We start from the raw sequence: 14,154 nt of genomic DNA, 5'->3' as shown, positions 1-14,154 counted from the left end.
AGGAGTCCAACGTAACAGCCTGTTAAAAGATGGTACTGTCAAAACCGACATGATGGATGCGCCAGAAGCCTGTCATCAAGACCTAGGACCATCAAGGTTCAGGGAAGAACTCCCAGTCTGAGAAAACGGACAGCTAGAGAGCCGAGCTGCCAAAGCAGCCCGAAAGAACGCCGCAAAAAGAACCGACTGGACTCTGCCGAGACCGATCCGCGCTTTAGAGCTCCGCACGCAAGAAAAGAAGCGCCCGATTGGCACCGGGCCGATGAGTAAGAGCATTTGAGACGCTAGGGACGGCGCCTAAAGTGCATGCCGCGCTCCCCCGGCACAAAGCGCAACGAGGACATTGAGGTCCGAGGAAGGTCTAAGCCACAGAGGACAGACGACACAAACTGCACACCACCACAGACGCAGGCTGGAACCGCCCTGCCCGGCACGCGCTGGTCTCGGGCTCAGAAGCAACCCGCTCCCTTCGCCTGCGCAAAGGCGACTGCTTTGGGACAGCCCTCTCTCCTGCGCTAACTTTAAAACCCCTCCCTGCAATTCCCGGCTGTGTCCCTCCCTCCCAGCCTCTCCCCAGCCCGGGTCCCTCAACTTGGCTTTCAGAGGGCCAAGGGTACGAATCCATCCTCTGCAAAAATCACATGGGCTAACTGGGATGTTGCTCAAGGGGACATAGTGTTCTTCATCATCTGCAATGAGAGAAACAAAGAAACAACAACAAAAAGAAATCAGAAAAGGGTGTAAGCATCCCGCTGGCCAACACCAACTAGTTCCCCAACTCCCCCCTCCTCACAAGTGCCACCGTCTTCGCTTCCCCGCTCGTTCCAGACTCAGACCCTGCAGCCGTCATCACTCGTGGTACCTAAAGGTACCAAGAGACACCAAGTTAGCATGGCGCTCAGGACAAGTCATCAGCCCCACGGTCCTCCTCCCTAATCCACAGCTCACCTCGAACGCTCATCCAATTCCAAAGGTGGCCCGCACAGCGCCTGCAAAACGGAAGGTAAATGCTTAACCGAGCAGCCCCATAATACTTCGCTATTCAACACCGACCCGGCCGACGACCGCCTCACCTTCTCGGACCCCTCACCGGCATGCAGCTTTGCAGGAGACCTTAGAGCAGACTTCACGGTACGTAAAGGGTGCCTATAAGAAACCTGCAGAGGGACTTTTTACAAGGGTGTACAGCAATAGGACAAGGCGGTAACGGCTTCAGTCCTAAAGAGGGTACATTTAGTGTAGGCATTAGGAAGACGTTTCTCACTAGGGGTGGCGAGGCACTGGAACGCGTTGCCCAGAGAACCTGCGGATGCTCCCTCCCTGGAAGCATTCAAGGCCAGGTCAGATGGGGCTTTGAGCAACCTGGTCTCGCGGAAGGTGTCCCTACCCATCGCGGGGGGGTTGGAACTAGAGGATCTGTATAGTCCCTTGCTACCCAAACCATTCTACGATGCTATGACATCCAAATCCAACTGCAAAACTCATCTGAGAAGGGCTGCTGAACCCTCCTCCCTTTCCCCAGCAGTCCCAAAACTTTAGAAACCCCTTTTCCTCTCCTCAACTGTCAGGAAAGGAACCCCACTGCTTCCTGACACCTCCTGCCCTCCATTCGCACCCCTGAACCCCCTTCAGTGGCTACTCCTCAGGAGCCGCTCTTCTGAGCCACATCCCAAATTCGGGGGGCACCTCCTAACCTACAGCTTCACAGAGACCCTGAGCTCTGCTACATGCCCACAAAATACAAGTCCCAAGGCTTGTAATCTACGAGGGGCCTGCCACGAGCTGCAAAGATTCTAGGGACACCGTGGCATTCTGTGGGCAATGAAGAAAGGCGACAAGGCATTCCAGACCCTGAAATTGTTTCTGTGCCTCACGGCCCTTCTGCTTTCTTCAGAAATACTAAAACTCCATATACAAATGCATACAAGACACTCACCCTAACCCCTGCTAAACAATATCACCATCGGTCCCGTTAAGAGAGATATCAGCAACTTACACAGCATACAGCAGAACTGGTGAAAAAAACAAGGCTCCTTTTTCAATAAAGCTGGGAATTCCAGGACAACATAATTCATGAAGAATTAAAACAAACAAACAAACAATGCATACTATTAAACCATCATTCTACCCCCGAACACTCAAAACAAAATTACTGACCTGAAAAAAAAAGAAAAAAGCTGCATATACAAGCGTTACTTTCTACTATACATGCTGCTGAACCTTGACTGGTCCTGAAGCTCTTACCTCAGACAGACACCTCTTCCCAAAGGGCTGAGCCAGCTCAAAAGCTGCAAAGGACTCAAAGAAGGGCAGAGCACCAACACCAGAGAAACCCAGGAGCACAATGAGCTCCCTCAGCAGAGGCTGTGGCTCAAATACCCCGAGCCTCCGCCCACCACCCTTAGCACAATCACCTGGGAAAGGGGAAGGGCAAACCACCAGCAGTTATAAAGTCAGCTGGAGAAGCAGCAGCACTGTTCTCACCTGCCTTAAATTTCCAGCAAGCAAGGTCCTGGACAGAGAAAGTAACCCCCCCAGGAAATGGCACTACTTGCTCCACCTACACACACACTACAGCACTACAGCTACACCTATTGCATCAGCAATGTGATCAGGTAGGGAATTAAACTTAATTTTTCTGGGGTGTAGATAGAAAACAATAGATGTCTTTCTAAACTAGGTAAGAAACTAGCTCATTAAATGCAATGGCCATGTTGTTATCAAAATTGATGTCCTTTAGTTTCCTATAAAAAAGCCAAAACGCTCTGGGGTTATGCTTCATTTCTAGCAAGACTGTGCATACCACCTTACTTCTACCAGAACTACCTTCTGGATAGGAATGAATATAAAAGCAGAATTAGATCCCTTAAGAATTCCATCTCCTAAATATCTCTGGTTGCAAAATAAATTATTTACTGTGAATAGCCAATGATTCAGAGTCCCCCTGAGCGTGTCTCCAGCTGACTCCCTTAACAGAGTTACAAGAGTCCCAAAGCGCAAAAGACACCAAAAAACCCATGGAAATACATGGGGGGACCAGGCAGCAGCCATGCCCCACAAGGACAGGCCAGGGCAGGGCGGCAACGACACCCCCTGCAGTCATACAGGACAGGGTCAGCAGAAGCCACACCCCCGCGTTTTGGGGGGGAGGCGGCAGCCACAAATGACACCAAGAAAACATGGAACTTCAGGGATACACGGTGGGTGGGGGGAAGGGGGTGACGCACCCACCAATCGGCATGGGAAAAAACTCACAGGGAAGGTGGGTTACATGGATAGTTTGCGGTGGTAAGATACGTGCGCAAGAACATGCACAGGCTGGGGGGGGATGCATGAGGTTTACCTTCACCAGGGGCTCCACCCAGGCAATCCACAGTAGGTAAACTCATCTGGGATAATCTGCAACAGCAATTCCACTCTGGGTTCTTGACCCAACACCAGATAATCCACACTGCCTGCCCTATGGAGGGGGAGCTTCCCACAGGATGGGGCATCTGCTGAGCATCACCACACCCTTACGACAACACATCTGAAAAATTAAAATCACAAATTGTATTTCAGCATATTAAAAAAAATAACACCAAATGAGTAGAGGAATTCCAGCAAAGGGACAGGCTAGCAGGTGCCCTAATTAGGACTCGAGCTAAACAGGTCAGCTCACAATACAACACATCCTTTAGAAGGTAGACCGATGAAAACTGGTTTGCTGCTAGATAACTGTATAAGTGAGATTTGATAAATGATCATATATTAACAATATGGTTGAAACAGTAGACAAAAGGTAGCTGGGGACATAATTACAAAAGTGTAGTCAAATGATTAACTAGTAATTATTCATAAGTTTTGCAGTTCTTTGCTCTTATGACTAGATGTTCCTGTTCGCGAGATGAGAACAATGCTGAAACTGACCGCATGTGACTGAAACTGCGTTAAGCTTCAAGATCAAAGAACAAGGACAAGAATAAAGACTTCAAGGACAGCCAACAAGAACTTCAAATGGGTCCGTGGTCGCAAAAGCAGCCCTTTGCCTCAAATGGATCCTTCGTTGCGCATGATCGGATGTAGGCAGTACTACGATAATCAGTTATAATCATTTTTATGTATACGTATACTAATCTGATTAATATGCCATTAGTTATTCTATATAACCTGTTTGTGCTAAAGCTGTGGTATGCACGCTAGGTGGAACTATCCCGCGTGCATCCAGCGCTGCAATAAAGAATGCCTGCTTTCTAAAACTCCGAAACAAGTCTCGGAGAGTTTCTTCGACCGGCTTTTCAGTATCAGAGCGGTGTAATTGCAACAAAATGAGTCCAAAGGGGGCTTACAGAGCTAAAAGTGTGCTGCAGGGAAAATCTAAGACCTCGGGAGACATTGTGACAGTAGCAAAGGGCTTCTGAGAGGGACAGGCAAAAGAAGGCTCGAGGCCACGATGAAGAAGTCCAGAAGGGATTTGAACAGACTACAGATGTCCTCAGGGAACAGAGGTATCCTAGCTAGCATAGAGGACAACATGAGCATTCTGGAGATGAAAGATGGCATCAGGAAAGGTTCTCAGGGAGGGAGAAGGATGCAAAGTGCACAACAGAGCCAAAAGAGGGCTGTGGGGCACAAGGATGGCCTCAGGAGGCACGATGATGGGAGAAGGGTGCTGAGAGTGAAAGACAGAAGGCGGCTCTGGGACACAATGCAAAACTCAAGAAGGTGTCCCAGCAATGTATAGATGTCTTCAGGGGATGAGCGACTGAATGGAGACATCCAAGATAGCAGTGAATAAGGTAAGAGTGCTCTGGGGCACAATGAAAGCCTCAGGAAGAGTTGTCTCTGAATAAGAAAAAAAACAAAGCCTGCTACAGAACTCAAGGATAGTGATGGAACAGAAGGATGCTCGCAGGAAGCATTGTGACAGAAATAGTGGGGTACTGAGGTATACAGAGACACAGAAGAAGGCTCGAGGGCACAAAGATACTGGGAGGAGATTTGAACGTGGTACAGGTATCATGAGGGAGACTGACGCGCTGGAGGCAAGCGAGATGGAAGAGAGAACAAAAAGACTGCTCTGAGGAAGAGGCAATGTTCTGACAAACCAAGAGGGGTGCAAATTACACCCCAGAGATAAAAGCGTGCCGAGGAGACCCTCTAAAGCCTGAGGATGAACCAAGAAAAGAGCCCCCCAAAAATAAAAGTAGACATAGAAAGAAAATTTTAAAAAACCAAAAGGGTACAAGGCACAGGAGAAAAATTTAAAAGTAGGGACAGAAAACTAGATAAAAGTAGACATAGAAAAGAAATTCAAGAAGGAAGGCATTAAAGGAGGAAAAAAATTAAAAATAGGGACAACAAACTAAATAAATGGAGACATAAAGAAAATTCTAAAATTGACAACCTACCCAACTGTTGTGGTTTAACCCCAGCCAGCAACTAAGCAACCGCTCGCTCACTCCCACCACCCAGTGGGTTAGGGGAGAGAATCGAGGGGGGGAAAAAGTAAAACTTGTGGGTTGCTATAAAGACAGTTTAATAGGACAGAAAGGAAGATAATAATAAAATAATTGGAGATAATAATACACAAAACATAATACTTGGAGATAATATACAAAAACAAGTGATGCGCAATGCAATTGCTCACCACTCGCCTACCGATGCCCAGTTAGTTCCCAAGCAGTGATCCCTGCCCCTGGCTCCCCATCCCCAGCCAGCTCCCCCCAGTTTATATACTGTGCATGACATCATAAGGTATGGAATATCCCTTTGGCCAGTTTAGGTCAGCTGTCCTGGCTGTGTCCCCTCCCAACTTCTTGTGCCTCTCCAGTCTTCTTGCTGGCTAGGCATGAGAAGCCGAAAAATACTTGACTTGCTTTAAGTACTACTTAGCAACAACTGAAAACACCAGTGTGTTATCAACATGTTTCTCATACTAAATCCAAAACATAACACTATACCAGTTACTAGAAAGAAAATTAACTCTATCCCAGCCAAAACCAGGACACCAACAGACAAGAATTAAGAAGTAGGGACAGGAGGCAGATAAAAGCAGATGTAGGAAAAAAATTAAAAAGCCACAAGATTAAGAAAATAAAGGAAAAAATAAAACACAGGAACGTCAAGCTAAATAAACAAAATTTTTAAAGTGACAGCACTTTTAAATTACACAGCACAGACTAGAATGAAATATAAAGACAGTGAAGTGGATAAAAGTAGATAAAAACAAAAAAGCAACAGGACACAGGAAATTAAAAAAATAGGGTTAGACATCTTGATAAAAGTAGACATAGAAAATTTTAAGAGACATAACGTAGAGAACAGCTAGTAAAAAAGGAAACAATAGAGACAGAAAAATACATAAAAGTGAACAAAGAAACAAAATTCAAAAGTGAAGGCATTGAGAGGAAAAAAATTTAAAATAGCAAAAACCCCTAAACAGGCAGTGTGAGAGGCTGAAAGAGTTAATGTATCAAACATTGTGGTGGGGCAAGTTCTGCTTAATAACAAACTCTGCATAACAAGGAACCCTGCCTAGCAAGGAACCACAGGTGAAAAGCAGCAGATCAGCCACCCATCAGCAACAGGAGGGGGAGGGCATGCCAGAGGGTGCATAGCTCCCTGTTCTGGTAAGCTGAGCAGGGCAATTCACCAGGCTGTTCTGATATGCTGAGCAGGACAGCTCACCATACATGACAAAATATCATGTTTGCAGGGAAGGGGAAGTTACCCCCCAAACGAATCCCAAGTCCCAAAGGCTCACAAGCTGTTCATGACACCTAATAAGCCTAATAAGTTCGAGTGCCCGCCCGAATGAGGGGCAAGGAGGATAAAAGGACACAAACTGAAGCCCCAAGTGTGCAAGCCCACTGGGACTGGACCCCTCAGCTGACTGAACCATTGCTGGACCCAGGACCGGTGAAATCTTTCTCTTCTCTCTCTGTCTTGTTTCTCCCTTTCTTTTTCCTTTTCTGTAATCCCTACATCTTATCCCTGTAGACATAGGAGTGGATCCAGCTGCCCCTAGGCTCCTCTGTGAGGAGGAGTCTAGAAAGCAAAGGGGTCTGTTCTGAACCTCGTGACTCGACAGAAGGGGTCTCCTTACTGTCTTCCCTGAACTGATCCAAAAATAAGCAAGGCCTGTAGTATATGTTTGGTGATGCAGGGTTAGCACAGGTTACTGATGTAGATTGATGCCAATTTTTGTGATGAGCGAATAAAGTTGAGTTTTGTGAGTTAAAGGATCCCTGGTGTCGTTTCACTTTAATCCTGACCTGGGAATCGGCAAACCTGAGTTGTCATCCTGAGAAACTGAGATGTGACAGACAAAGACATAGAAAGAAATTTTTAAAAGCAACTGGGTGCGGGACATACTAGAATGGATTAAAAAATAAAGACAGCAAACTGGCTAAAAATAAATGAGGAAAGAAAATTTAAAAGAGATGGGGTACAGGACAGGCAGGAAAATTTTAAAAAAGGGAGTGACATCTTGATAAAAGTAGACATAAACCAGAAATTTTAAAAGCAACAAGATACAGTAAACAGGAAAAAATTAAAAATAGGGACAGGAAACAAGATAAAAGTACACCTAGAAAAAAGATTTGAAAAGTAAAAGAATTATGAGAGAAAAAATTGAAAAATAGGGACAGGGAACTACATAAGAGTAGACACAGAAAATTTTAAAAGCAATGCAGTTCACGACAGACAGGAAAGAATTAAAAAATAGAAACAGTTACTGGATAAAAGAAGACATAGACTATTATAAAAGCACAGCATTAAGGAAATAAAGGGAAAAATAGGGACAGCGAACTAAAACAGAGACATAGAAAGGAAATTTTAAAAGCAATGGAGTGTAAGACAAAGGAAAAAATTAAAAAATATTGAGAGGCTGAAAAAGAGAGAGAGATACATAGAAAGTAAGTTTTTAAAGTGATGTGGTATAGGACAGACAGGAAAGAATTAAAAACCAGTAATATGCAGCATCATAAAAGTAGACATAGAAGGAAAATTTAAAAAGTGATGGGGTACAGGACAAGAAAGAATTGAAAAATAGGGATAGAACTGGTTAACAGAGATAGAAAATTTTAAAAAGTGACAGAATAAGGAAAAATGGAAAATAATGAAAAATAGGGACAGCGAACTAAAGAAATGAAGATGTAAAACAAAATCTAAAAAGCAACAAGCTACAGGACAGACAAGAAAGTATTAAACAATAGTGACAGCAAACTACATAGAAAAATAGAAAGGAAATTTAAAAGTGATGGAGTGCAAGACAGGAAAAATTAAAAAACAAAGTGAACTGGATAAAAGGTGACACAGAAAGAAAATTTTAACAGTGACAGCATTAACAAAAAAGGCTAGGAAAAAAAATAAGGATAGGGTGAATAATACAGAGACACAGAGAAAGTAAATGTAAGAATTGGCAGGGTACACAACAGCCAGGAAAGAATCAAAAAGCTGTGATACACTGCTTGCTAAAAGTAGACATAGAAGGAAAATTTAAAAAATGATGGCATACAGGACAGGAAAAAAATTTTAAAATAGGGAGAGAAAAATAGATAAATAGAGATATGGAAAGAAAATTTAAAAAACAATGGGGTGCAAGACAGAGACGAAAAAACTAAATATAGACAGTGAACTGTATAAAACTAGCCATAGAAAGAAAATTTTAAAAGCAACCGCTTACAGGACATACAGGGAAAAAAAATTAAAAAATAGGGACAGCAAACAAATAAAACACAGAAAGAAAATTTTAAAAGTGAGATGGTACAGGACACAGGATAAAATTAAAAAAACAAAGACAGTGAATAGGTTAAAGTAGGCATAGAAAGCAAATTTGAAAAAAAGTGACAGGTGTCATGGTTTAACCCCAGCTGGCAACTAAGCACCCCCCAGCTGCCTGCTTGCTGCCCCCCTGCAGCAGGATGGGGGAGAAAAATCAGGAAAAAAGTAAAACTCACAGGTTGAGACAAAGACAGTTTAATAGGAAAAGCAGAAGCCATGCACACAAGCAAAGCAAGACAAGGAATTCATTCCCCGCTTCCCATCAGCAGGCGGGTGTTCAGGCATCTCCAGGAAACGAGGGCTCCATCCTGTGTAACGGTTACATGGGAAGACAAATGCCATCGCTCTGAATGTCCCCCCTTCCTTCTCCTTCCCCCAGCTTGATATGCTGAGCATGACATCATAGGGTCTGGAACAGCCCTTGGGTCAGTTGGAGTCAGCTGTCCCAGCTGTGTCCCCTCCCAGCTCCTTGTTCAGCCCCAGCCTGCTCGCTGGTGGGGCAGGGTGAGAAGCAGAACAGCCCTTGACTCTGTGCAAGCACTGCTCAGCAATAACAAAAACATCCCTGGGTCATCAATGCTGTTTTCAGCACAAATCCAAAACGTAGCCCCATACTAGCTACTGGGAAGAAAATTAACTCAATCCCAGCCAAAACCAGCACAACAGCGTACGTGACAGAGACAAAAGAATTAAAAAATGGGGACAGCTAACTAAACAGACAGATATAGGAAGAAAATTTAAACGGTGATGGGCTACATGACAGACAGGAATAAGCTAAAGACAGTGAATATGTTAAAGCAGACATAGAAAGAAAAAGTAAAAAGCAACAGGGTACACAATAGTGAGGAAAGAATTAAAAAACAGTGATACACAGCTCGATACAAGTAGATATAGAGGGAAAATTTAAGTGATTGGGTACTGGACAAAAAAAATTTTAAAATAGCCACAGTGAACTAAAACTGAGAAATATAAAGGAAATTTAAAAGTGACACAGGGGCACAGGACAGAGAGGAAAAAAATAAAAAATAAAGACAGTGAACTGGATAAAAGCAGACATAGAAAGCAAATTTTCAAAGCAACAGGGTACACAACAGACAGGAAATAATTAAAAAATAGCAATAGGCAGCTTCATAAAAGTAGATGTAGCATCGTAGTTTAACCCTGGCTGGCAACTATGTACCATACAGCTGCTCACTTACTCCACCACAGTGGGATAGGGGGAGAATCGGGAGGGTAAACGTGAGAAACTCATGGGTTGATATAAAAAGTTTAATAATTAAAAAGACTTTTTTTTTTTAAAGTTGTACAAGAAAACAAAACCAGCAAATGAAAACAATTGCTCACCACCAACTGACCGATGCCCAGCCAGTCTCAAGCAACTGGGTACAGGAGAGAGGGAGGAATTAAGATATAGGGTCAGGGAGACAGAGAGGGGAAGACATAGAAATTAAGTTTTCAAAGTAATGGGGTACAAGGCGGTGCAGAAAAAATAAAAAACAGGGAGAAGAAGCTGGTTAGAGAGAGGCATATTAAAAATTTAAAAGGCAACAGGGTACTGGGCAGAGTTGACAGACGAATAACAAGTTTTGAGGAGCCATACACATAGGTGGGCAGGCAGAGAGGGAGACAGACGAAGGGAGGCAAGCAGATGTCTAAAGAAGGGAGGCAGAGGTGGGCCAGGACGTAGAGGAGAGGACGTGCGGACTCACCACAGCTCCTGGTGCCGGCAGGAGACCTTCACCGCCCCGATGCTTCTCTCTCCGCCTCTGCCCCTTCCTCCTCCCCAGTGCCGGCTGCCTGACCCTCACCCGCTCGGCAGCACGCAGCGGACGCCTCAATGCTCCTCATCCACAAGGCTTGCTTTGATACATGGTGGCTCACGCATGTAGCCAACAAAGGCCAGGGACAGCTCAGAGGGATCCTTCCTTGGCACAAGGACTGGCCATTCCTTGCTGCAGGCACCTACCAGCCAGACCCCCGTGCACTCCCTCCTCAGCCAGTTCCCCTGCCCAGGCAGCCCCCTTTACAGCTGGAGCCCCTTCACACAGCAGGGCCAGCCCCATCCTCAGCCTCACTGGCCACACCTGGGGCCATCCCATCCCCAGCTGGAGCCCATCAGGAACAGGGGCCATTGCCAAAGCCCCACAGCACATCATCCCTGCCCCTGACCTACCCACATCCAGGGAGACAGAGGAGGAAGGACAGAGAGACACAGATGTGCAAGACAGGGAGCCAGGAAATTGGATGCTGGGAACAAGAGAGGGACGAGACGCAGGAAAACAGTGTAGAGAGAGAAGAGCAGAGAGACTGAGCAGAACAACAGGGATGGAGATGGAGGAATAAATAATAGGAAGCAGGGGAGAGAAGGGGAAGAGACTGGCAGGACAAGAAGATAAAGACAGGACAAGGGACAGGGAAACATTCTCAGGTGATACAGGAGAAGAAACAGCAAGAACTAGAAAAAAGAAACAGGGAGCCAGGTAGAGAGAAAAATTTTAAAAAGCAACAGCATACAAGAAACATAGGCAAGAACTGAGGGGTAGGCAGAAAAAGTAAGAAGTGACATGGTACAGGACAGAGAGGGAAGAGTTAAGAACTAGAGACAGGGAGATGGATAGAAGGAAACATAGAAAGAAAATTTTGAAAGCAACAGGGTACAAGAATCAAAAAGTAGGTACATGAAGCTGCATAGAGGGAGACGTAAGAATGAAATTTGAAAAGCAACAGGGCACAAGAAATGCAGGCGAGAAATTAAACTAAGGTCAGGGAGACAAAGAGAGGGAAAAGTAGCAAGAACATTTTAAAAGCAACTGGGTTTAAGAAACATGCAAGAATTTAAATAGGGATGGAGAGGTAGGAAGTTTCAAAAGTGATGACATACAAGAAATATAGGCAAGATTTTAAAAATAGGGACAGGGAGCCTGATAGAAGGAAACTGTGGTGGGTTGACCTTGCCTGGCTGACGAGTGTCCACCAAGCCACTCTATCATTCCTCCCCCTCAACAAGACAGGAGGGTACAAAATACAACAAAAAAGCTTGTGGGTCAAGATAAGGACAAAGAGATCACTCACCAATTACTGTCACAGGCAAAACAGACTCAACTTGGGGCAATTAATTTATTGTCAGTCAAAATCAGAGTACAATAATGAGAAATATGAACAAATCTGAAAAACACCTTCCCCCCACCCCTCTCTTTTTCCTGGGCTCATCTTCACTCCTGACTTCTCTACCTCCTCCTACCAAGCAGCACAGGGGGAGAGGGAGGGGGGGGTTGCAGTCAGTTCATCACAAGTTGTCTCTGCTGCTCCTTCCTTCTTCGTGTTCTTCCTCTGTTCCAGTGTGGTGTCACTCCCATGGGGCCACAGGTCCTGCCAGAAAACCTGCTCCAATGTGGGCTCCTCTCCACAGCGTCACAGCCTCCTTTGGGTGCATCCGCCTGCTCTGGCGAGGGGTCCCCCATCGGCTGCAGGGTGCACATCTGCTCTGCCATGGACCTCCGTGGGCTGCAGGGGGACAGCCTATGTCACCATGGTCTTCACTGCAGACTGCAGGGGAATCTGCTTTAGGACCTGGATCACCTCCTCCTTTTCCTTCTTCACTGACTTGGGTGTCTGCAGGACTGACAGCTTCTGCACAGCATTTTTTTTTAGCCCTTCTTAAATATCACAGAGGTGCTACCAGGGTTGCTGGTTGGCTCAGCTTTGACCAGTAGCAGCTCCATCTTGCTGGAACTGGCTGTGCCCAGCATGGGGGCAAGTCCTGGTGTCTTCTCCCAGAACCCACCCCTGCAGCCCCGGCCCACTCCCCTGCCCCAGCTGGCCACACAAACTCACTACAACAGTGATCGGCTTCAGGGCAGAGAGGGGGGATTGAAAAGTAGGGAAAGGGAGACAGAGAGAGAGATGGGGCGGGGGGGGTAGCAATGGGCTACAGGACAGCAAGGAGGAACTAATAAAAAGGGAGAGGATACCACACAGAGAGATGGAGAAAAACAAATATTAGTGATGAGCCGCAGGGCAGAAGGAAGAATTAAAAAAAGGGGACAGTGAGGTAGATGAGAGAGACTGAGAAATATCAAAAACACTGATGATCTAAAGGGGAGAGAGAGGGAAAATAAAGAATAGGGACAGGGAACCAGACAGAGAGAGACTAATAAAGACAACAATGGGCTATGGGACAGTGAGGGAAGAAGTTAAAACATAGGGACAGGGACCTGGAACAAGAGAATCTAAGAAAGTAAAAGTGTATCCAGAATACAGGGCAGAGAAAGGAATTTAAAAATAGAGACACAGCATCAGACAGGTGAGAGCGGCGGGAACTGTGAAGGGCTAAAGGGCAGATAGGGAGGAATTAACAAGATTGGGATAAGAAGACAGACGGATAGATGGAGAAAGAAAAAGTAGTGACGGGCTGCAGGGCAGAAACAGAGGATAAAAAAGAGGGATGGGACAGGCCAGAAGTGCAGAGAGAAAAAGAAAGCAGAAGCAGAACAACAGAGAAAGAGGGGGACTTAGAGAACAACAGAGGGAGAGGTACAGGAAGAAAAAAACAAAAAAATTAAAGCAGTGAGAGAAAGAGAAGGTGGGGGCAGGGAGGGACTGGGATGCAGAAGAGGGGTGACACAGCCCCAGGGGTCCAGGACTCACCGTACCTCCCGCTCTTGGAGCTGCTGAGAGAATTTGACTGTTCAGACATGCCTGTCTCTCTCTCCCTCTCCCTTCCTCCTCTGCAGCTGCAGTCACTTGACTGTCATCCACCTAAGAGAATAGATTGGTGCCTTACAGCTCTTACAATATGAGGCTTCCTAGAAACACAGGCTCACATGCACACACACACTACATGACTGTACTGTGGTTTTGGTTACGCATACAGGCCCTGCTGTGCACACTGGTGATCGGATCTGCTGAGGACTACACTAAGAAGGGTCCATCCTCACCTGGAGAGGCAGGCTATCTCCTGTCTGCAGCTGCTGGCTGGATCCTCTTTATTTTATTCTTCAAATAAAAAAATTCTTCAAATGCAGGCCACTACGGAATCTTTCCATGGCAACCACGGTGAAACGGTGCTAGCTGACATCCAGCTGAGAGAAGAAGAAAAACATTAGCACAAAGCTGGGCAGAAATCCAAAGCTGCCTTTTTGTTGTGAAGGTTTGTGAAGACAGTACGACTGAGCGGAGGAAAAAGTATTTTTGCGTCATCTTTGGTACAGCTGTTGACACAGGCCACTAGAGCTTTTGCATTTTTCAGACAACCATGCCTTTTTTTTTCCCTTTCTTTTTTGACTCATTGGTAACTTTACTTTCAGGTGACAGACATAGAGACCTACATACGTTTTCTCAAGCCTTAGTATAGCCGAGGCTTCATCGCCCTATACGTCCCAAGTTGAG

General features: G+C 45.5%; 1 long non-coding RNA gene across 1 annotated transcript; it reads right to left on the bottom strand.

Moving 5' to 3' along the window:
• Window positions 1–11,864: 11,864 nt before the first annotated feature.
• LOC138689135 (uncharacterized) lies at window positions 11,865–13,766 on the bottom strand. Its single transcript, XR_011327986.1, has 3 exons — window positions 13,704–13,766; window positions 13,419–13,524; window positions 11,865–12,270 (listed from the first exon to the last, which is right to left on the bottom strand). It is a non-coding gene; the product is annotated as an uncharacterized lncRNA (long non-coding RNA).
• Between the last annotated feature and the right edge of the window lie 388 nt (window positions 13,767–14,154).

Source organism: Haliaeetus albicilla, chromosome 15 (assembly GCF_947461875.1).
Source record: "Haliaeetus albicilla chromosome 15, bHalAlb1.1, whole genome shotgun sequence".
Classification (NCBI taxonomy): Eukaryota; Metazoa; Chordata; class Aves; order Accipitriformes; family Accipitridae; genus Haliaeetus; species Haliaeetus albicilla.
Note: the sequence above shows the minus strand (reverse complement) of the source record. Positions and strands in the feature narration are given on the sequence as shown.